Below are 25,520 nucleotides of genomic sequence, written 5' to 3'. Positions count from 1 at the left end.
GTAAAAGAAAGAAAACCATGAACTTCTTCCCTCCATGTTTCAGCACAGAAAAATAAGTAATGCTTGGGGTCCTTAGGGTCCCAATGAATAAAAATGAAATTTCTTGGCCAAACGGGAAGTTAAGAGCATTAGCCTGTATATAGAAACAGTAAGCAACACCTTCATTTTACATATAAGAGTTGAAGTGGATTGAGTCAATCACTCCACCTCCACTTAAAATAGCTAATAAGATACTCTAGTCTTGATACTTTTATCAAGTGAGAACATTTATGTTAAATCAATCAAATAAATGTTCACCCTGTCATATGGCTTGTGGGAACCCTACAAAACAACAAAATAGTCTCCCCTTGACAGGTAATGGCTTGGGTGGAGGAAGGAAGGAGAGAGAACTTCGGTCTTCTCCTTCTCTGTCTTGACCAGAGCATGACCTCCTGAGCTTTAAGAGTCTTAAGAGATTTAGCCTTCTCATCAGCATCCTAGCAGTATCCTCAGAACAGCAGTGACTTGTGATAGTGTCCTTGGCACCAGGAGCCAAGGACAAACTAGTTCCACTAAGGGGAAAGCAGCTTCAGGACTTGACAAGGAGCTGAGCAGAAAGACACACCATAACTAAAGGTAACACTGTAAAGAATCCAGCAAAAGGACTTCCAGGAGTTGTGAGTTTGCCACATACTCTCTGATCTTGAACTCGCTTTCCCTTGTACCTTGAATATACTTATGAAAGACTATGTCACCAATTTTGGTGAGAGGGAAAATATTTTGTACTATTTTTTACTAAACCACATTAGTAAATATCCTGAACTAAAAGCTAAATCTGGCTGTTCAACTGATATCAACTAATAATCAATCAAGAAACATTTATCAAGCACCTACTATGTACATTGAACTGCCAGGTACTACGCTAAGTGCTGAGTCTACAAAAAAGAAGCAAGACATAGTTCTTGTCCTCAAAGAGCTTACAGTCTAATGAGGAAGACAACACGCAAAAAAAAACATAGACAAAGCAAGCTATATACAGGATAAATAGGAGATAATTAACAGAGAGAAGGCACTAGAATTAAGAGGGGTTAGGGAAGGCTTCCTGTAGAAGGTGAGATTTTAGTTGGGACTGATAGGAAGCCAGGGAGGACAGTAGTTAGCATGGAGGAAGGAGAATATTCAGGCATGGGGGAGAGCCAGAAAAAATGCTCAGAGCTGAGAAATAGAGTGTCTTGTTCATGGAACAGCCAGGGGGCCAGTGTCACTGGATAGAAGAGTATGTGGTGAGGAGTAAGACATAAGAAGACCAGAAAGGTAAGAGGGGGCTAGGTTATGAAGGGCTTTGAATGCCAAAGAGAACATTTAAGAGAAAGACACTAGAGTTTATGGAGGGGGGGAAGGATTGACATGATAGGACCTTCACTTTAGGAAAATCACTTTGATGGCTGAAAGAAGCATGGACTGGAATGAGGAGAGACTTAAGATAGGCTGACTTACCAGCAGGATACTGGAATAATTAAGGCATGAGGCGATGAGGGCCTGCACTAAAATGGTGGCAGTATCAGAGGGGAGAAGGGGATGTATACAAGGGATGTTGCAAAGAAGAGATTTACAGGCCTTGACAACAGCTTAGATACAAGGGGTAAGAGATAGTAAGGAATCCAAGATGACTCCTAGGTTGTGAGCCTAAGGGACTTGAAGGATCATATTTTTACAAAAGTAAATGACTAAAAATGCTCCAATTCATCCCTTCCACCCAGCTTCTAATCCAAAAGAAAAAGAGTACCAGAATCCCAGATGCCTGGTTTATCATTGTAGGAAGATGAACTATGTAACATCTTACCTAAAACATACTTGGAAGTCAACAGACTTAAAATCAATGACCTTGTGTTAAAGGTTGGATTTATTTATTCCTCCCTCTATGATTAGTCTTGTCAAACAGAACTCTAAGCTCATGGAGGGTAGGGATAACATTCCTCCTTTTCCATAGGTATCTTTCCAGAGCACCCAGTGTAGCACCGAGTCCATAATAAGGGCTAAAATAAACACCTGTTGAACAGAAATTAAACTGAACACATTTGCACATTTATGTAAATTAAGAAATCATGTCAGGCTTTATAGAAATGGGACTACAAGGAAGTAAATCTTCCCATCTAAATTGCATTACTTGGGCATTAGATGTGTACAAGTTCACTTGAGGACATTAGCTATGTCAATGCCATGTCTCTGTTAAGGACTTGGAATATTCCATAGCCTATATCCTTCCTGCAAGATTGCCCATGATTTCAGAACAATCTTCTATCCAACCTCTTGATGCACCTAATCTTATCATCTCCATTAATTGGGGAAATGATAGAAATATTGACCCAAAGTGAAAAGAACAAGGTATGTGTTCATGATTGGGGGTGGGGGGAGGGCATAAAGGGGAGGAGATGTAGAAGGGAGACAACAATTCCACTTAACTATTCAACTATATTCTCAGGGCCCTGCTAATGTTTTCCAAATCAAAGCTCAGTTCAAATGCACTCTCCTATCGATGCCGTTCCTGATCCTCATAGCTGCCTCTCCACACCAGATTTCCTTGTATTTATTTATATATGCTTCTATGTGAGCATACTATCTCCCTCAAGGGAGTAGAAACTCCTTTTAAAAATCCTTTTTTAAAATTCTTTTTTCTCTGTATCCCCAGTGCCTAGCACATGGTAGGCACTTAATAAAAGCTTACTGATGGATCTTATTACTTTGCCTATTAAAGCAAGGAGGCAGGCTTTCACCACTAAGCTTCTACTTTCCTGGGTCCCTTCCCTTATAATCTCCTCCAGATTCAACTAGGCAGATGAATATTGCCATCCACCTTCCAGATTGTTGCTAAGTTGTGTCTGACTCTTTGCGATCCTATCTGGGGTTTTCTCAGCAGAGATACAAGAGCGGTTTGCCATTTCCTTCTCCAGCTCATTTTACAGATGAGGAAACTGAGGCAAATAGGGTTAAGTGACTTCCCAAGGTTACACAGCCAGTAAGTGTTTGAGGTCAGATTTGAACTCAGAGAGATGAGTCTCCCTATCTCCAAGCCCAGTACTCTATCCACTGCACCACCTAGCTGCATGGACCAAAAAAAAATTATTACCAACAATTTTCTGGAGGCTTATTTATGTTTAATAGTTGCTGATCCAATAAATCTTTATGGGTGGATAAAGGGAGTCTCCTTATTCAAGACCATCTTTAAACAAATGCAATTTTTCAAGTTCATGTAGTAATTCAAATTAGTTTAACACAGCATGGACTAGTTAATGGTAGTCGCTCCTACATAAATCAGTCCAGGAGTGTTCTGGAGCCAGCTGGAACTGGCTTGTGAGAGTTGATTGTTAAATTCTCAGTGAGAGTACTGATACCTTGGGAATCAGCAAACACCACAAATTGGGCTTGATTTATTGTTTTGTTGATGGCCTAGACTCAAGAAAGCAATTGAGAAAATGTTAATAATGCAAATTAAATTTAGACATATGTTGTACGAAAACTTTCCTCTTAGAGGGCCAGTTGTTAAATATTTTCCAGCACAGTCCTAAATCAGTCCCTCTGAAAGATTTGAAAAACCTGTATCTTTGAGCATCATCAGCATCCTTCCCCCATATCTTGTTTCCTGTTAATTGATAATCTCTCTCAAGAAAAGTTTTGCTAAGCAAAGATAAGTTTCAGCTTTGTTTCTAATTCACAGCTTGGAAGACGACGGCTTTATACCTAGAAGGGGCCTTAGAAATCATCTATTCCAAACCAAGCCCCACCTCCAGCCCATTTTATAGATGAAGAAACAGCCCTACGGAGATCAAGTTATTTGTCTAGGGTGGTAAGGTACCACATGGGTAGTGAACAGTAGAACTAGGATTCAAAAACAAAAAGTTTGACTGCAAATTTAATAGTCTTTCCATTTCATGAATAAGTAAAGTCCAAGTTCATTCTATTTCACATAATATGGAAGAAGATATCATAAAGAAGCATTCTATTCACTTTCACCAAGTAGAAGGTAGAGTTAGTAATGACTGTGCTAAGGAAAAACTGACTCCCGAGATACAAAATTACATTTATAAAAAACAACAACAGTAGCCACAACAGTTCTGTATCTGGTGAAAAGTCTTACTGGTAGGCCATTAGCAAACTACTCATAAAGTTATGTTAAAGGATCTGCTTCTTGCCCTGGGCTAAAAGAAAAGTCCATGGCTTCCTTTAGCCTAAGTCATCTATACTACCATCACATCCTGATGTCTTGCTAAAGCATCAAATCACAGGCAAATGAAATCATATATTATTTAGGGCTAGCCTTTAAAGAAGGAGGAAAAACAGAATTTTTGCTGCTGCATCATGCTGAGTAAACAAAACAGAACAGAGAATAAATATTTGTGATTAAAGTAATTTTGTCTCTCTGGCCATTTCAAAATGAATTAACACACACTGATTTACAGACAGCATTTGGCAGCACCATTCAGGAGTTTCAATCAATCAAGGGTGCCAGATAGCTGTGGATACAAATCAATTGCTTTAAGAGGAAAAATGAACCAATCTTTTCAAAGGATGCAATCCACACTGGCCATGCTTTAATATGGTTGATCTGTTAAAGGAGATTCAACATAGACTTATCCTTTAAGGCAGATGTGGGATCCAGGGCAACCCCTCTCCCCTCCTCATCTCCTCTACCTTTTGATACAGCTAAAATCCAGTTGCAAAGAACATCAAGGGTTACTTCCAAGGGAAAAAGGAGATTCACAGCAGTTAACAAGCAGCCTTGAGGGAGTAGAGGAGTGGGGTACATGTGGAAATGTGAATTGGATTCAGAATCTGAGGACCTGAGTATGAATCTTTATTTTGCGAGTTATAAATCTGCATGATTCTCAGTTTCTTCCTTTGTAAAATTTTACTTTTCCCTTGCTGTTGTTGTTCAGTCATATCCAGTTCTTTGTGACCCCAGTTGGGGTTTTCTTGGCAAAAAAAGATACTGGAGTAATTTGCCATTTCCTTCTCTAGCTCATTTTATGTATGAAGAAACTGAGGCAAACAGGGTTAAGTGACTTGCCCAGGGTCACACAGTTAGTGTTTGAGGCTGGATTTGAATTCAGCAAGATGTCTTCCTGACTCCAGGTGGGGACTCTAGCCACTGTATCTATTACCTAACTTTTCCCTTATGTGCTAGCAATGGACTCCTCTTCGCTAGCAGGAATTTAGGGCTTAATGAGAAGAAGTAAGGGGAGGGAGTCAGACTTAGGGTCTGGTTCTTGTTTGGATGGCTTTAGTTCTGCTTCCTCATATCTTAGGCAAGAATGGGCCAATCCTTCTGAAGCACTGCTGCAGGATTTTCCCTCCTTTTCTCTGATACAATCATTTATTAAATGTCTGCTATTTGCCAGGCATCGTGCTAAGAGCTAGAGATACAAAAAACAGGCACCATGCTACCTCAGGCCTCTCCTCCTACACCTGCAAGCCCTCGCTTAAAAAAGAAGATACAATAAGTGAGAGTTGTGAATAGGAACTCTTTACTAAGTCCCTTTTGACACTTCACCAAAGGCTCAACAGTCTTGAGGATACAGCCAGTACATGTTATATGATATTTGTTATACATCTTTATTTCCATTTGGGAGTGAGGGAGCTAATTTCTTTATCCTCTGAAAGCCCAGGCCACTCTCAGGACCCCAAGAATTGACTTAAAGATGTGCTGAATGAATATACCATTCAGTATAAACCGATGTTCTGTTGGCATATATTGGTATTCACAGACCAGGATCAAATGAGGGGCTTTTTAAATGAGCTATCTGGCTCTAAACTAAATCAGAGCAGAGATAATAATAACAACTGGAACACTCTGCATCACAACAGAAAACACTCTTCTCCATCTGAACACCTCCAGTCACATTCCATAAAGGGGTGATGAGGAAAATTGCTTATTAAAATGTTCTGAGAGTTAGCTGCAGCTGCTCCTTATCCTCAGCTATAGACCAATCAACATTTCCTTTCTTTTCCCCTTTTCTAGATAGTGTTGAGGGAGAACAAATTATCTCTTTGTGGAACACCTGAGGCCAGTGTTTTGTTGGTAGTATTCTGCTAATAAGCCAGTCGTTTCAGACACTGCCTTCCCATCTCCAATTTCATAGACAACAACTAATTAACAAGTAACACAAGGGATCATGGATCATAGATCATAGATCTAGAGAGAGGTCTTAGGCATTATTTATTTCATCTAACCTTTTTTTTTATTAATTGATTTTGATTTATCAACAATCACTTCCATAAGCTTTTGAGTTTTAATTTTTTCTCCCCATCCCTCCTCACCTCCCTCCCCAAGATGATGTGCCATCTGATATAGGCTATACATATACATTTCCATTAAACATATTTTCACATTAGTGATGTTGTAAGGAAGAATTAGAGCCAATAGGAGGAACCACCAGAAAGAGGAAACAAAACACAACAGAAGAAAAAAATAGCAAATAGTATGCTTTAATCTGCATTCAAACTCCATAGCTCTTTCTTTGGATGTGGATAGCATTTTCCATCATGAGGCCTTTGGAGATGTCTTAGATCCTTGTACTGCTGAGAAGAGTTGTCTATCAACGTTAGTCATCTCACAACGTGGCTGTTACTGTGTACAACGTTCTCTTGGTTCTGCTCACTTCACTCAGCATCAGACCACACAAGTCTTTCCATAATCTCTTTATTTTGCAGATGAATAAACAGATCCATAGAGGTTAAATAATTGGCCTAATGTCATAAAGGGAATATGGTGCAGAACTGGGATTTGAATCCAGGTCCTTTGCCTCCAAATCCATTGCTTTCCACTGTACCATGTTATCACCTGCACTGGATTCCCAACTGGATTGAGGCTCATTCTCAAATCAAAACAGGAATTACAAACAGATGTGTGTCTCACCGGGAGAAAAAAATTACCCATAATACACTTTTAAGTTTAATCTGCATTGTTAACTTTCTTAAGTCTAGACAATCAACAAAATAATAAAATAAAACAACAAAATCAAGCTCTGATTTGTAGCATTTGCTAATTTCTGAGGTATAAATGCTCACACTCAAAATTCAACAATTAGCTCTCAAAAGCTGGTGGGAGGAAGTTTAAGTACATGCCAGTTTTGGGTCTCCTAAGACACCACACTGAGCATGATGCATGGGGCTTAAGGTTCTTTATAATGGAGGATAATTCTGACATTTTACACTCCTTCCCATACCTGCTTCCTATATGTGACATTCCTTTTCATAAAAATAACAAAGTCTAGTTCTCACGCCATCTTTCCACAAAGAATATCTGAAGCTTACAGAAACTCCACAGTTAGTTAGTTCATTGGGAAACTTAAATGATGAAGATTTGCTTAAAGATTACAGACATGGCTTTAGCAATAGCTGTTACAATAGCAATAGTTACAATCCTTCCATGCCACAAGTATTTCTTAAACACCTGTTACATGTGAGGCACTATACTAGGCACTAGAAATGCAAAGGCAACCCTCCCCCCTCCAAATAGCCACTGCCCTCAGGTAGCTTACATTCTAATATTCCCTCCGGACAATGTATCCAGGCATAGAGTACATTCCATGTGTTTATGTAGAAGGATGACATCATCGACTCACTATCAATAGGGTGAATATTTTTGAGTTATTTTTTCTAGCTGTGGTATGGCACTTACCCTACCTACTCTCACTCTCTCATTACCTGTGTGACCTGAGGCAAGTGACTCACCTTCTTTGAAGGTACTGAACTAGAGTCTGTAACCAATAAGACAGCTGGCTACTCAAAAGCAGCTGGTTTATATCCCACTTCTGACACCTAGGTGGCTCAGTAGATGGAATGCTAGACCTGGAGTCAGGAAGACCTAAGTTCAAATCTGACCTCACATTCGCTTTGTGACCCTGGGCAAGTCACTTAATCTCTGTCTGCCTTACTCGACTGGACAAGGAAATGGCAAACTACTTTAGCATTTTTGCCAAGAAAGCCCCATGGACACTATGGTCCATGGAGTCACAAAGCATCAGACACAACTGAACAACATTACGTGTTGGGACTTGACAAGGAAGATCATGAGAAAATTGTCATGGAATCTGCTAGCAATCTGGACTTTAAAATTTTTGCCACACATGTGATTTCATCTGTATAGGGAATCTCCATGAAAGAAGTTCCTTCCACCAATGCAGATCAGCAGATGCTCTGTAACTTGGAACCTGAAGCACTTAGAGGTCAACTGACTTGTACAAGGTCACACAGTCAGTAAGTGTCAGAATCAGGACTTGAACTCAGATCTTTCTGCCTCTAAGACTGGTTCTTTATCCACTATACCATGATGCTGCTGCAAGTTAAATTATTCCCATGAACTACAAACTACATTAGGACTCAGTGACCAATGAATATAGCAAAGCTAATTAACTTCTCCAGAAACTGAATACCTAACTTTGGCCTGCTCTATTCAATGAAGGCATGCTTTCATACACACAGAGAAGCATTAATCTTTATATTCATGTATACATGACATGCCCTAAAAAACAAACAAAAAACCCCCCCCGACTTTTTAAAGACATAGGCCATGTTGCAAACATAAACAAGTACTCAAAGATTCTAAAAAATCCAGACACACAGAAATAGACAGTTTATTTCACTTGGCAGTTCACATTTCATGTGAGACATCCAATTCTAGCTCCTGTCAAACACACGTAATGGCATTCCCCGAAGAATTTGGGGAATAGCAGCTCAGCAGAGTCAGTGCTGCCCACATTCCTAATACACAGTTGCTCATGGGGGCAACATCATAAATAAAAGACTGCAGAGGACTGTGCCAAAGTGCTACATAAATACTCCATGCCTGCACTCATCATTAGGCCTGTGCTGGGCATCCCATTTGCCATTAGTTCAGCACTCAGAACAAGCCTTCTTAGCAATCCAAACACATTTCATATGATTTCTGCCTCTATTTAGAAAGACACTATTTGCTTTCCACCACAGAGACAAGCTGCCCTTTAGACGTTGTTATTGAACAGAAATCAGATTATGCTAATGCATGTAAAAAAAAATAGGCTATGCAATTTTAGGCCTTCAGGCTATATTCAACTCCCGACCTGAATTCTTAGGTTCTTAGATGGTATGCTCTCCTATGCCTGTAGCTGCAAACATGCACCACGATTTTCATTATCTTTAATGATGAGATCAAAAAAGGCTACAAGATGGGAATTTTCTCCCTCTTCTTTTAAAGGTCTGTTAATAATAGTTAATAATAAAATAGTTAATAATAAAAATTAGCTAATAATCACTATTTTATATATTATGTACATAATATATAATGTATATTATAATTATATATTACATTAGCTAATAGCTTATCATAATAGCTAATAATAATAATCACTTTGGGCAGCTAGGTGGCACAATAGATAGAGAGCCAGGCCTGGAGTCAGGAAGATTCATCTTCCTGGGTTGAAATCTGGCCTCAAGATTTACTGTGTGACCCTCAGCAAGTCACTTAACCCTGTTTGCCTCAGTTTTCTCATCTGTAAAATGAGCCAGAGAAGTAAATGGCAAATCACTCTAGTATCTTTTTTGATAAGAAAACCCCAAATGGGGTCACAAAGAGTCAGTCACACCCGAAACGACTGAACAACAATAATCACTCTAAGGTCAGCAAAGCACTTTACAATTATTATCTCATCTGATCCTCTCAACAACCCTAGGAAGCAGATGCTACAATTATCACCATTTTATAGTTGAGAAAAGTGCAGCAGACAGAGATTATGTGACTTGCCTAGGGTCACACAGCTAATTAAGTGTCTGAGGTGAAATTTGAACTCAGGTTTTCTGACTCCAGGCCCAGCACTCTCTCCACTATGATATCTAACAGCTTCTATTATTCTGTGTATCACTCTTGTTTAGTGCAGATGGATGCTTTTATGTCTACTTTTCTCATTCTGAATCATCTGTTCTATATATACCATTCTCTTTTCCTTAATTGGCCATAACACAAAAATGAAGTTGGATTTTATTATTGTTAGTGTTTTTATCAAATGCTTTAAGACAGGAAATGCAAATTTATTCAATGATTTTTTAAAGTAAATGAATCAAATGTTTTATTTTTTTTTTAGAAAAATAAAAAGCAAGTTTTCTTTTTCTTTAATGTAAATAGCTATTTTTTTTGTTACAGATCAGTGTGTTCCCTATGCCTAACACATAACAAAGTTCCTAATTCATTGAATATCCACATTTTCTGTTTTGGAGATAAAGAGTATTTAGAACTACAGATTTAATTTATTCTCATCACCCACCTAAAATGTGGGGTATAATACAAATATCCATCACTGTGAGAGGCACAGTAATGCAATTAAAGCAACCTGGGTCTTATTCTTAGCTCTGTTCCTATCTAGTTACTGCCTTGGGTAAATCACAACCTCCCCAAACATCAATTTCCTCATCTTTCAAATGGGGAAAAATATCTTCTCTATCTATAGAATGAAGCATTTGTGAGGATAAAATGAGAGAACAATTGGGTGAAAAGCTAAAAATATCATATAAAGTATCACATTATTACTATGGAAAAGATAGATGCAGTAAAAGCAAGTTGACAATTAAAAAATGCAAATCCTAATTTCCTACTGAAATCATTATAAAGTGGGAAATGTGTTCCCATGGAAAAATAGGTAATAGGCTTGAAAGAAATACCATTAAAAGCTATGTTATGAGTATTTGCCCATCTTCTGTGTCACCAATGAACCAGATGTCCAGTTATGAAACAGAAACTTTAGTGATTATAATTTATTTCATAGAAAGGGTTTATTATTATTATGAAGAAAGTTGTATTATTCTTTCAAAGCCACTATTTCTGATATGGAACAAGGTATATAGGTAAATATTTTTTGTGTGTTCATTGGAAAAATATAGAAAAGGTAGACTGATGCAATAGGCAGCTAAGCGATCCATTTCAAGCAGCTCACATTTCATTCATTATGACCTGTTTGGATAGGTTTCCCAGGGCAATTGTCTCCCATACCTTGCAAATTCATAAGAGCATAGTATTACATATTGTAGGGACAGAGCTAAGAACCCACTGAGTCCAACTCCCTCATTTTACAGATGAAGAAACTGAGGGAGAAAATTAAGTGACTTGACCAAGGTCACACAAGTAGCATCAGAAGCAGGCTTTAGCTCAGTTCCTCTAAAACCAGAGCACTGTTTATGGAAGATCTGATTTATTTTTAAAATATCACTAATAAATATCAGTTTATATTCTTACTGCTCAAACCTCACCTAGTTCTCTATCACTCTACTTAACTGCCAGTTTCAGTTCTTTATTCATTAATATATCACTAAAGAAAGAGCATTGGACTTTTAGCAAAAAACGAAGGACAAACAACACCACCTCTCTAAAAATTGCCAGATATTCCCAAGAAAATGAATAGCCTCCTGGTGGGTCTCCCTTCTCCAAGTCTCTCCCACTTCAATCTCTTCTCCATTTGGCCACTAAGAAAATTTTCCTAAAGAACAGGTTTGATCATGTCACCCCTTCACCACAATAAATTCCAGTGGTTCCTTATTGCCTCAAGGAGCGAATACAAAATACTCTATTTGGCATTCAAAGCTGTTCATAGCCTCCTCCTTTCTACCTCACTCTCTAAAATGCACTCTTTGATCCAGTGACACAAGCCTTCCTGGTGTACCATGAACAAGACACTGCAGCCATCTCTCACCTTTGAGCATTTTCTCCTGCTGTCCCCTGTGCCTGGAAAACTCTCCCTCCCCTGCTTTGCCTATTAACCTCCCTGGTTTCCCTAAAGTCCCAACTAAAATCCCACCTCCTAGAGGAAGCCTTCCTTGACCCCTCTTAATTCCAGTGTCCTCCCTCTTTTAATTATTTCCTATTTATCCTGTATGTACCTCGCTTTGTATATATTTGTTTGTATGTTGTCTCTCCCATTAGATTGTAAATTCCTTGAGGGTAGGGACTGTTTTTGTTTCTTTTTGTATTCCCAACACTTAGCACAGCACCTGGTACATAGTAGGCACTTAAATGTTTATTGACTAATTGAAGTGGTTTCTAGGCTCTTTTGCTCTCCTTGTTTTGGCAACCAATTCTATCTGTTAAACTTCCACAGGAAATGGTGACATTTGCCTATTAGACATCTCCACCTGGAAATTCCATAGGCATCTCACTAGAGCCCATTAGCTTTCCTCTCAAACCCATCCCTCTTCCTTATGCCCCTACTTACGTTGAGGCTACCAACATCTTTCCAGTCACTCAGTCCAGCCCCTTTCAAAGCTCTGAGACTATATTCTATAATTTCAATGATGAGATTCAGTTTCATCTGTCTTGAACCACATCAGACTCATAAGACTGATGTTTCAAGCTTTTTATATGGGGGGAGGGGAGGGTGCCACATTTATACACTTCAACATAAAAGCCATTCTATTTGCCACCATTTCATTGCAACATAATTTTCTTTCTAAGTTTTTAGTTGTAGTTTCAACATGGTGGGTTAATTATTCATTGTTTTTAGCACAAAGAAGATATTGATAAGGCAAATATTACTCATTATTTTTTACTTCCTCTTCTTTTCACACTAATGCTACACTGGGCAGTACTTCCTTGTGACCCAAAGCACAGCAAGGATCCATAGCCAGGCCTAGAAACCACCTTTCTGGCAAGTGCTAAGCTAGAAATTGGTCTTCCTTTTGGTCTACTTTGTATTATGAGTCATATAGTTCTCTTATTTGTGCTACCGGAATTTTCATTTTTCTTTGTGACCTCAGCAAACAGAGCAAGGGTTCTTCACCTAAAGTCCACAGGAAGAGGTGCTATAGATCAGATCAGATAGATTCAATTAAATTCAGTAAATATGTATTAATATGTATTGCCTACCTTGTGCAAGACACTGTGCTAAGCAAAAAGAGGCAAAAGACACTCCCTGACCTCAAGGAGCTCCCTAAGGAGGGAGACAATATGCAAACAAATATTGACAAGGTAAGTTACATTCAGGATAAACAGGAAATGATTAACAAAGGGAAGGCATTGGAATTAAGAGGGGTTAGAGAAGGCTTTCTGGAGGAGGCAGGATTTCAGTTGGGACTTAAAGGAAGCCAGGGAGGTCAGTGGTCAGAGAGGAGGAGGGAGGGCTTTCCAGGCATGGGGGACAGCTAGATCTCAAGGGGTCTGTGAATTTGGATGGGAAAACAATTAAATTTTTACTTTAATATAATTGATTTTCTATGTAATCTTATGTATTTTATTTATTTAAAATTCTGAGGAGTTCATGGGATCTAGCACAAATAAAAAAAGGTTAAGAACCCCTAAACAAGAGGGATACCTTGCACATAATAGGCATTAAATAAAGTGCTTAGATTTCTATAGTCATCAAGGAAGAGCTCAGAAAAGACGATGATAATGCTTGTGCTTCTCATAATAATCCTGGCAGTCAGGTAGCATAAGCAATACTATCTTTACTTTGCAGATGAGGAAGCAGAATCTGAGAGAGATCTAACAACTTGCTCATCCTCAGCACATCCCTAATAAAGTAAACTATTATTGTCCCAGTTTTACAGATGGGGAAACTGAGGCCTAGAAAGGTTTAAGTGACAGTCACTTTGGTAGGAAGTAGACATGTCAAGATTCAAACCCAACGCTTCTGCCTATGAGACCAGCATCCTTTCCACAGTTTGTTGATGAATTGATAAGGCAACTGCCTGGGGCCTTAAAAGAGTGAAAACCTTAACCCAGGAGTGTTTAATCTTTGCATGTGTGTCGTGGATCTCTTTGGTGAAACTTATAATAATATTTTTAAATGCATGAAATAACAGAGGGTTACCAAGGAAACCAATCATAATGAAATATAGTTACAAGGAAAAAAAATTTAAGTTCACAGACCCTACGTTAAGACTGCCTGCTCTTACCCAACTGTCTTTTTTCACATTGGATTGGCCCAGGATTACAGGAAAGAAAGGCCTGAGGCAGCAATGTATGTTGGAAAGAGTACTGAATTTAGATAACCTGACCTCAAACCCCAGCTCAGCTACTCTTTGCCTGTGTGACCCTGGCACAATCTCTTACCCTCTCTGGCTTTCAGTTTCCTTATGTGTAGACTGAGGGGATTTTACTGGATGACCTCTGCTCTCTAAATCTATGCTCCCATGATCCTACATGGAGAAAGCTTTCCATTCAGGAAGAGTGCTCAGCCTGTTGTCATCACAGTGAATTGCACTCAACTGATACGCCCCAGCCCCATGAGGGATAGCCAGGCTCTCTCCCAATTCAGCTGTCCCACTTCAAGAGAACCATCCCTGGCAAGCTTGGTAACTGCCTTTCTATGATGACAGTCTAGGGAGCAGTGAACAGAAAGGCATCACTAGGCATTCTACTTCTTTCCGACAAATCTAATTACCTGGGTCAGATTGGATTGTGGACATGTTTAGAAAGCAGTTGCTTTCTGTTTCTGTTCCCCACGCCTTGGCCCCCCCCCCCAGATTCCCTTCCTATGAATGCATTACTCAGCTAGAAAGGTCAATTGCAAAGCACACACACGACTATTCATGATCGGCACACATAAAGCCAACAAACAGAAGTGACTAATCAAAATTGAAAGCTATTACAAGACACAAAACTCTGTAAATCATACCTAATAAATGCATGATAAACGCCTTCCCCACCGGTAACTCACTAATGTGCTCTGATTTCATAATAAATAACTTATTTGCTCCTGGGAGGAAAGGTACCATCTAAATACTATGTATTATTACACTGGAGGCAACCACCTCCCATTGTCTCCTATCTCAAATAGGAGTTCTCCAAATTGGGGTGAACATAAGATATAAGACAAGTAAGTCACCTCATAAATCCTAATTATTTCACATATTCCTCAAAGAAATGGGGTTGTTCTCTGTTAACATTGACTAAGTGGCAGAGAAAATGGTGAGTATTTTACTTTCCCAACTCCCACTTTCAATGGGATCCTTTGATTTTTTTTTTAGTAGTATTGAAGCAGAGATTGGGTAGAAGAGACTAAGCAAAACTGTGTAGCAGGAAGTGCTTGTCTTTGGCTTCCCCTGCTCCCCAACACAGTCTTGTCATTCCTCCAGGCTTGTCTTTCCCTTCTTCCTCGAAGATGCATGTCCCATGGGTAGCAACAGTGTCTAGTAGAAAGAGGACAGGGCCAGAAGAGTTGAGCTTAGTGCTACCTAGCATTTTATTTATACAGCACTGTAGGGTTTGCAAAGTGCTTTCCCTATGATTTCATTTGATCCTCACAAAAACCCTGTAAGCAAGGAGCTACTGTTATTTCTCAAATGGGGAAACTGAGGCACAGAGTGGTTAAGACACTTGCCTAGGGTCACAGGGCTAATAAGGATCTGAGGCAGGCTTTGAACTCAGTTCTTTCTGACTTCAAGCTCTATTCAGTCTCCTTGCTGCCTTGAGTCCTAGCTCCAAGTACACTTGCTGTATGACTTCAGATAAATCATGTCAATTTTCTTGGCCCCCTGCTTTCTTCTCTGCAAAGTGAGGATAGTACCTGGGGTTAGTAAGGAAAGGAATTTATGCACTGTATCATCACTTGTCTTTTCTGAGCTTTCCTGGTGACTAAGATCTCAGCTGAGAAGGACTTAGGGTAAAACTTCAAGAGACCAGAAGGTCTTCAAGACTCAAAGGAACAATGCAATAAAAGGTAGAATAACAGGTGGTAGGATTGATGTCTGGGGGCTGGGGGTAGGACAAGGGACCCAGTCCCTGGTACTCTGAGAAATATGCTTCCTTGGTGGTTTCAATGACCCCCATGTAAACTGCTATTCACCCCAGGATATGAATAAGTGATAATTTGATATGCAACTTCAAAAAGGTGGCTAGACCTTTGGCATTTATGTTTTAAAATATTTATCTTCAAATATTTCTTAATTTCTTCCTGTTCTTCCATTTACCTCCTTCTGTTTTCCTTAGTTTTCCAAATGTATATGGTGATGTGTATGTATGTATGTGTGTGTAGGGGAATATCATTTGCCACAACTGTTCCAAACCTTCTCTTTTCTTTTCAAGCCTCCCTACCAAGTGACACCTGGCCTCATATTTTACTGAGAAAATAGAGACTATTCACTGTAAGCTGCCTTTTCTCCCTTTTCCTACATCTCATATCCCCTTGACATCACCTTCCTCCATTTCTTCCTGTTTAGTCCAGTCTCTCATTAGGAGGAGACTCTTCTCATCACCCTTTTTCATATGATTGATTCTATCTTTTCCCTTCTATCTCCTCAGTTCCCTTAATACTTCCCCCAAGCCAGTCTTCAATCTCTTCCTAACTACTCGCTCCATCTCTTCTGCCTAAGAAAAGATCCAAATCTTCCCTATATGTAAAAAAAAAAATCATGACCAGACCTACCATCCCTTCTAACCATTGTCCTTTATCTCTCCCTTCCATTCTCAACCAGACTTATCTTTCTTGACTTCTCTACATTATTTACACTGCTGATTATCTTTTTCTCCTAGATAATCTCTCCTCTCTGGGTTTTCCAGACACTTCTATCTCCTGGATTTTTCCCACTTCTCTAACCAATTCTTAATCCCCTTTTCTGCATCATCATTATCATCATTATCATTATCATCATCATCATTATCATCATCACCACCACTACCATCATTTCCATGTCCTATCCTCTAACTGTAGGTATATATCAAGGCTCAATGCTAGATCTTTTCTCTTCTCTCATTACCTTCTGTTATTTGGTAACCTCATCATCTCACATACTTTTCCCATCTTTATTTTCTTGGTTCCCAGATATATATGCCTACATACATACATACATACATACATACATAAGTGTATGTGTCTATGTATCCAACTTTTATCTGAAATCCACTCTCACATGACCAATTGCCTAATGTGTATTTCAAATTGGATGTCCCATAATTATCTCAAACTATAGAATTCATTCCTCATCCCTACCTCCCCAATCTACCCTCTTCTAACCTTCCCTATTTCTGTCAAGGGTCCTACCATCCTTCCAGTTATCCAGGTTCACAATCTCAGTGACTGTCAACTTCTCTCTCTTCCTTACTGCATATATCTAATCAGCAGTCAAATCAGGTCATTTCTACCTTCACAACATTTCTTACCTTTGTCTCCTCACTAGTTAGTTGTAGTTACTATTAGTTAGTAGTCTCCTCACTAGTTCGCTGTAGTTACTAGTAGTTAGGAGTTGTGTGAGTACACAACTACCACATTAGTTTAGGCCACTATCTCTTCACATCTGGACCACTGCAACAACTTCCTATTCAATTTCCCTGCCATCTTTCCCCACTCCAATCTAGCCCCTACACAGCTTCCACAGTGATATTCCACAATCATAGGTCTGACCATGTCACTTCCCCTCACTCAACACATTTAAATCGCTTCTTATTGCTCCTAGAAATAAATATAAACTCTTTCATTTGGCATTTAAAGGCATTTATAACCTTTCCCTAAAATACCTTTTTAGGCTTATCAGACACTACTCCCCATCATGTATTCTATATTCCAATCAGCCTGGCCCTCTCAAAGCTTCTCATGCTTCTCAGTACACTACCCATCTCCACACCTTTACACAGCCTGTCCCTTCTACCATCCTCAGTATGCCTAGAATGTACTCCCTCTTTGCCGCGCCCTCTTAATATCCCTACTTTTGCTCATGACTTGGCGTAAGAGTCCCCTTCCGCATGAAACTTTTCCTGCTTCCCACAGATACTAATAACTTCCTCCCCATATTATATGGCTTCTATTTTATATTGTTGGAGGTGCAACTCTAATGTCAGCACTCTCTTCTTCAGGTTTAATGTTGGGATAACATGAGGTACTCATAAGTCATTTGACAATTACCTGAAGGAGGTTTACTTTGCCCCAACACGGCAAGGATACACAACAATGGTAACTTCTTTGGAGATGACCTGCTACACCTCTATCTGGGAACTCATCTAGTCAGTGGGTCAGCAGGGTATGGCAACTAGTATGGTCTTAGACTCCCAAGTCTGAGAGGCCCAGATTCCACATGGCTGGGACTTTTAATGCTCCTAGATCACAAAGAAGCTATTTCAGGCAATCTGGGGCGAATCAGGTCCTAGGAACAGCTTTGTTCTGACCTTACCTCCTATTGGTTGGAGGGGTAGGGAAGTAAGTTGAGACCAATCAGGACTCGGGGGCAGCTTTATCTTCTTTTAGGTAAAACTTTCTCACCTTGTGGGTGGGAGAAAAAAAGTTGTGTCTGGGCCTATTTTGCGCAGGCACATGCACGCACACATGTGCGCGCACACGCACACACACACACACACACATACACATTGTACTTTGTATAACCCCCAATAGAATGTAAGTCCTTGAGGACATGGATTTACAATTTTATATTTGTATCCCCAGTGTCTGACCTATAATATGTGCTTAACAAATATTTACTAATAGATTGCATTCATCATAAAAATGATTCTTTTGGACTCAAATAGAACATCCAAAGAGAGATCCAAGGAGTTCTAATCTATTTCTATAATAGAGGGAAAGAGCTCCTTCCCTCCCCAATTCTTTGTTAGTCTAAGAAAAACAACAATAACAACAAACAAAGATGAAATGTTTGAAAAGTTGTAGGGACTGTCTGAGAACAATTGAAAAGTAGGTCTGAAACACAACAGAGACCTGACATTTTAAAACGATGGTCAAATACTTGCTCATACTCTTCATCCATCATAGACATTATTAACAGGGATGGGTGTCATTAGGGGTCGGAGAGTTGACCAGACAATCCTCAATCCTTTCTGCTCCTTCCTTCTTGTTAGGTAGGGGTTGAGCGAAAGTCTTTCCAGGCTTTGTCCTTTCCTCCTCTCTAAAGACTGTTGACCTCACCATGTTACAACCACGACTTTGTTTTTCTTTTGTTTTGAGCTTACAGGCCAATATGATGGCCCTTAGGTCCACATGATCCCCTCCATCGCTATTTTATGCTTTCATATCAAATGAAAATTAATAGGACAATTATAATACCACAGAGCCCCCAGTCAGAAAAATTCCTAACATTCAGAGCTTTGTGTTTATAACTCCCTTCCATCTGTATATTTGACACAAGATTAGGTTATTATGACACAAGCAAAAGAATCAAGGCTGAATATATTAGTGACTGTTACTGGATGGGGGAGGGGATGGGAATCTAGGAAGGAGCAGATCTTTTCTTTGAACTTCAGCCTGTCCTTGAAGAGATTGAGGACAACCAGTAGCTTCAGCCCAATTCCTCTCTCCCCGGATTCCTGCATAGGCCCAATGGCCTATTTCAATCTCTCCCTTTGCTGCTGCAATTCCATCCCTCTTTTAGTTTCTCCTTTCAGTGTCTTCTGTCACTTGTCATCCCTTTGCCACTAATACCTTGCAGCTTGTCTCATTAAGGATGGGGCTGGGAAGTGATTTCTCCTCACGTCTTCCTCTCAGTCCGTTGCCTTGGAGGTTATAGGTGTCTCTTTGAAAACTCATGGGTATGACTCAAATCCCCCTTCTGGCTCAAATATCATGATAGTTTAAATAGCTATGAGAGGACAGTGAGGGAATGCCGGTCCCTCTGAACTTATAAATCCAAGAATGTCAGTTCTCAAACCCCTATTATAATTCTTCTCTGCAACCAAGTGTACTATTTGTCATGAGGCAGAGAAAGAAAAGTGGCAGTTAGCAGATGTTTACTTTGTGAAAAGTGAGTTCAACAAGAGCCCAAATCAGAAGGGGTATGTATACTAATGAGCAGGTGGTAGGTCCCAAGGAGCATGGAGCAAATACCAAAAAGAAAAGGAAAAAGAAAAGGAGAGACTCCCTTCTCTTTGACTACTTGTAAGTTGGTTTCATACCCCATAAAACAACAGTCCATACTGAAACTATAGTGCTCTGGGCCTCAATTGTATTTCCATTCATCCAAAAAAAATATGTTTTTTGAGAACTTATCAAAGAAAATTCATTCTATTAGGTACTGCCCCCAGAGAGTGGAAAGTAAAACCCATCACTTCCATATGCCAAGTTAAGAGCCTATATTAAAAAAACCCCAAACACCTCATATGAAGGGGATAGGGAAGAAGTTGGTTTGATTGCAAGAGCATAAGAGGGGCAGCTATGTGGCATAGTGAAAAGAGCACTGGCCCTGGAGTCAGGAGGACCCGAGTTCAAATTCAGCCTTAGTTACTAGCTGTGTGATCCTCGGCAAATCACTTAACCCCAACTGCCGAAAGAAAGAAAGAAAGAAAGAAAGAAAGAAAGAAAGATAAAGAAAGAAAGAAAAGAAAGAAAGAAAGGAAGGAAGAAAGAAAGGAAGACAGAAAGAGAAAGAGAGAAACAACATGAGACTTGGCACCATGAGATCTGAGCGCTACTACTGCTGGCTTTCACTCAAACTTAGGAATTCCACAATTTTTGGGGGCCTCAGTTTCTTCATTTTCAAAATGGGAGTTGGGAAAGTCAAAACAGATTATAGTTCTGGTCCCTTCTAGTACTTAAAAAAATATTCTTATTCTACAGTCAAAAAGCAGGTACTAAAGTTCTGTAGACTGCTGCTTTCCTGGAGATGTGAATTAAAATGCACACCCAGGACCCTAGTCTAAGTATATGCAGAGTTTTACCAAGACTGAGCCTGTTTAGACGCTGAAAACAGAATGACCACAGTCTCCTTAGACATTGTATACTGGGGAAGGGAAAGAAAATTCATTCCATGGGCATCCTGCCTCCCGGAGAGAAAAATCGAAAAACCAAAGGGGTCCAAAAGATTCTAACACTAGTAGTTATAAAAAGACAGGAAGCTTCTTTCCAGGCTGAGAAAAAGACAAACTACTTTCAAGGAAGAAGAACACCATGGGTTAGGAATCTGGCCACACTCACCAGAGTGGAGTATAAGTAACAGAATCAAATGTTCTTTTACATAGGGTCAGAGTTATGTCAGGGTCACATTGGCACATCATGGTTTGGATCAAGTGCTCTATACTCAGATCCAGCCGGCAATGTATTGGTCACTGTTTGGCTGAGGGTGAAGGAGAGAAGTGGTCTCTAGTTCTGAGATCTAGCTTTGGCAATAACACTTCATCTACCTTCTTCCTCCACCAGTATCATTACACAGTAAGAAGATGGCTGATACCACAGGTGTGCCAAGTCTAAGAAGGCAATCCCTAACCTAGGACCATGTCTCTTTCTCTTTAGGTCACTACCACAACTAAATATTCCTCAGTCAATGAGTTAGTATGGAAAGTCCAATAGGGTGGACCAATCCCTAATGGTCACATCAGTATCTGTCTTGTAACCAACATTCTTCCACAATCAGTAGAAAGAGGGAGAAGTGATAGTCATCCATAGAGTCCAGTTTCTGGACATGTTTATCCTGACCTTTTAGAGGTGATATCCATTTGTGATACCCTCAGTATCCGTAAGTACCCTCCCTGGGGGACCTACAGAATCACCTATCAGAAACAAGAGGCAGTGTGGTGTAGTAGATAGAGTGTTATTAGACTTGAGAGTCAGTTAGACCTGGGTTCATAATCCTACCTCAACTACTTATTCTTTGTGTGATTTGGGGCAAATCACTTAACTTTCCAAGGCCTGTTTCCTCCTCTGTAAAATGAGGGGTTGAGACTCAGTGACTTATATCAACCTACAGAGTTACAAATAGGATTACATTGTATCAGTGTTTATTTCCTTCAAATTGAGCATGCATGTGGCCATGCAGGGGAGCCAGTCTGGAACTGAGCTCACTTTGGGGTTAGAATGCACAGTTTATATACCTTTTCAAGTGGGGCTGATATCACTTCACTATCATTTCACACCTGCACAGAGGAAATACCTCTTTTATCAGACCACCCCTCAGATTTGGGCTATCTAGACAAAAGGATTTGTCTCCACTCAAACTCCACTCGAACACAATGGCCTTCCCTCCCTTAGATTAAATTACTAGCAAGCTTAGGTGGGGGCTGACCAGCATAAGGAGAATCAATGTAATCTCATTATCAGTAATGTCTTTCTGAAGAAAAACTGAGCTCAAAGTCAGGACCTTGGGAGGAGGGGTCTGGGGGAAGCTCTGAATCTCCAAGATATTGGTTACTAATAATCATTTTTCACAACTGTAAGGCCCCCTCCAGCTCTAAGTTGCCCTAAGAGGTATAGTCCAACACTGGACAGGTGACGAGCAGAAGAAGCATAATTATTTCTTTTCAGATAGAGATGAGGCAGCTGGTGGTGACTGGGCCTATGGTCAGGAAGACCTGAGTTCAAATCCGAGCCCAAATACTTACTAGCTATGTGACACTGGACAAGTTCCTTAACTTCTGTTTGCCTCACTCTCCTCAACAGTAAAATGGAGATAATAATAGCACCTTCCTCGAAATGCTGTTGTGAAGATCAAATGAGACAATATTTGTAAGAAAGCACTTAGCACAGTGCCTGGCACAAAGCAAATGCTTTATAAACTCCTATTGCCTTCCCTTCCCTCTTCCCCTCATATACTGCATTCTCCATTTCTTTTCTATCTTCTAGAGTAGCAGTGTCTCTCTCAAATGAAAATGGGAGCCACTAAGCCATATACAGGGATCTGTGCGGACTGCATATTGACTTAGGAAACCACATATTATTATCTTGTGTTCTATTATATTTTTATTCATTTTGTTAAGTATTTCCCAATATTGGTTCTGCCCTGGTGTAGGCTACAAGTGACTTGCTCAAAGTCACAGGGATCAAGAGGCAGTGGTGGGATTTGAACCCATGTGACTCAAGGTGCAGTACTCCTTCCATTATGTCACTTTGCTTCCCAGCCTCTCTGGATCTCCATTTTCCTCACATATAAAATATAGCAGGATATTCTTAACCTAGGGGTCCATGAACTTGGATGGGAAAAAAACTCACTTTTATTTTAATATCTATTTATTTCAACATAATTGGTACTGTATTTCACTTCGTATATTTAAAAACATTCTGAAGGATCCATAAGGAATTCATGACAACTTTATTGATTATTTCCACTTGATCCCGTCTATATCTTGTTTGTACATAGTTGTTTGCACATTGTCTTCTCCATCAAACTGTGAGCTCCTTGACAGCAGGAACTGTCTTTTGCCTTTTTTTGTGTCTCCAGCACTTAGATTAAGAGCCCCTACACTAGAGCATCTCTAAGGTTTCTCCCAGCTGAAACACTCTATAGTTCTTGGTGCTTTTAATGCTCCTAAGTTCCCTGTGCCTACCTGAAGTCACCAGAGCCTTCTATGTTGTGTATCGCATAGACCTACCACCCGGGCTTCACCAAGCTTAGGAAGTCATTGACCCACTACCTAGAATTGCACTTTGAGAAACTGAGTCTACGATCAATGGATCTTGGCCCTATTCTTAATAGCTCTCCAAAGAGTAAGGCTCCATAATATAGCTCAAGCAATGAGGAAATGACCCTCTGCCTGGGATGTAAGTGATAAAGCACCATATTACAGAGAACCAAAGGCAGGCTAACTCTCCCTAAGACAGAAGGAGGTGTCAGGCAAGTCTCCTGTCAGCATCTACCTAAGATGAACTGAAGGAAAGGTACTGAGAAAGGAGACACTGACCTCCTAGGCAGGGCCCCTGCACTCTGATTGATGACACACTGCCTTCTGCAGTCAATTGACCTGTAACTGACTTCTGCCCATCTGCTTCTTCTGAACAGAAGTGGAAGGACAGGGCTCGGACACACAGATGCTTTGACTAGAATTTCTTTTCTCATGGGTAACTGAGAAGATAAATCCACCCTTGTACAAAATGTGTTAGCAGTGACAGTGGCAGAAAGAGGGTCACCTGACTGTGCAGGTGTGGTTGATGCACTTGGAAATGCTGCTTTGAAGTGGCACTTGAATAGTCCTTTAAAGTTTACAGAGCATAAACATGTTATCTCACCTGACCCTCATGACAACACTGTGAGGCAGGTGACATTATGATTCCATTTTAAAGATGAGGAAACTGAGGATGAGAGAAGTTAAGTGAAAGTGGATAAGCCACTGTCATGCAGTTGAGGTCGCATTTGAACCCAGGTCTTCCTGACTTCAAGTCCAGTGATGCAGTCTTTAGAGGTTCCCTTTCTATACCTTTTGATTTTGGTGGTGAAGACTAAAGAAAATCCTCCATTTGTATTGCAATAGTTGGCTCAGCTCTTCCCAGTGAAGTTATCTTTGCCAGTTTTGTCCTAAACTGGCAACTGGACCTATTGGCCTAGAATCACATAGCCAGGCCTCCATGGTTCCCTCTCTGGGTAATCTCCACCATGCCAATTCCAGCAAGAGGTTCCAGATCTGCCTTCATTCTCCTTTCTTGGCCAGCAAAGCTGAGAGGATTAGCCCCAGGACCCACAACTACTGTACCCTTGGCTCTGGTCCTGGTTTTTATTCTAACCAGCTGCCTGTTTTCAGAATTTTATACTGGATTCCTGTACTGCTTCCCTCTGCCCTCCTTACTTATCATGGGGAAGTCTTTAAAACAATAAAAACAATGAGAGACAGACAGACAGACAGACAGAGACAGAGAGATAGAGACAGACAAAAACGGAGAAACAGAGACAGAGAGATGGACAGACATTATGAGAGAGAGACAGAAAGATGAAGACAGAGACAGAGAGAGATGGAAAGATGGAGACAGACAAAGAAATGGAGAGACAGACAGAAACAGAGAGATGGAGACAAAGAGACAGAGAGATGGAGAGATGGAAAGATGGTGGGAGAGAGACAGAGAGATGAGACAGAGACAGAGAGAGAGGAGATGGAGACAGAGAAAGAGAGAAGGAAACAGAGACAGAGTGAGACAAAGAGATGGAGAGAGAGACAGAAATGGAGAAACAGAGACAGAGAGATGGAGAGACATTATGAGAGAGAGAAAGATGGAGACAGAGACAGTGATGGAGAGATGGAGACAGATAAAGAAATTGAGAGAGACAGAAACAGAGTAACAGAGACAAAGAGACAGAGAGATGGAGAGAGATGGAAAGACAGTGAGAGAGATGAAGAGATGAGACAGAGACAGAAAGAGATGAGATGGAGATAGAGAAAGAGAGAAGGAAACAGAGTGAGATAGAGAGATGGAGAGACAGAGAGAGAAGATACCTCTGATTGGATATGACAATTAAATTCAGTTCATTTCCCTTCAAAGCTCACTGAGTCTCAAATTAGATATGCCTTAGATTTTTTTCTCAGATTAAAGAAAAGGAATGCCATGGTATGATACAGTAGAAGGGTAAAGAGAGCCTGAGTTCTGCCATTAACTACCTGTGTGACTTTAGACAAGTTCCTTTGACCCTCTGAGTTTCTCATGCGTAAAATGAGGAAGCTGGAGTTGAAGATCTCTAAACTTGTATGCAGGTGTAAGGCTATGCTGGTAGCTGAGCTATGTGAACATGCTCAATAATAGGGAAAAGTCCTGGAATGTAAGGGATTACCAAGGGTCAGCTGCCTGAAGGAGCTGCCACAAACCCACTCAGATCATAAGAATCAACCCAAATCCTCACCCAAATATAAGAATCAACATAATTCAGCAACAGGAGAGAGTTGATTTGGGGTAAAT

General features: G+C 40.1%; 1 protein-coding gene across 1 annotated transcript in view; it reads right to left on the bottom strand.

Moving 5' to 3' along the window:
* The window catches only part of LOC114049519 (piggyBac transposable element-derived protein 5-like), a 168,142-nt gene that overhangs the window by 72,756 nt on the left and 69,866 nt on the right, over window positions 1–25,520 (bottom strand). The gene's annotated exons all lie outside the window — the stretch shown is intronic.

The sequence above is a fragment of the Vombatus ursinus genome, unplaced genomic scaffold (assembly GCF_900497805.2).
Source record: "Vombatus ursinus unplaced genomic scaffold, bare-nosed wombat genome assembly UNPS02014798.1, whole genome shotgun sequence".
NCBI classification, from domain to species: domain Eukaryota; kingdom Metazoa; phylum Chordata; class Mammalia; order Diprotodontia; family Vombatidae; genus Vombatus; species Vombatus ursinus.
The sequence above is the reverse complement of the archived record's forward strand: the minus strand, read 5'-3'. Positions and strand labels throughout refer to the sequence as shown.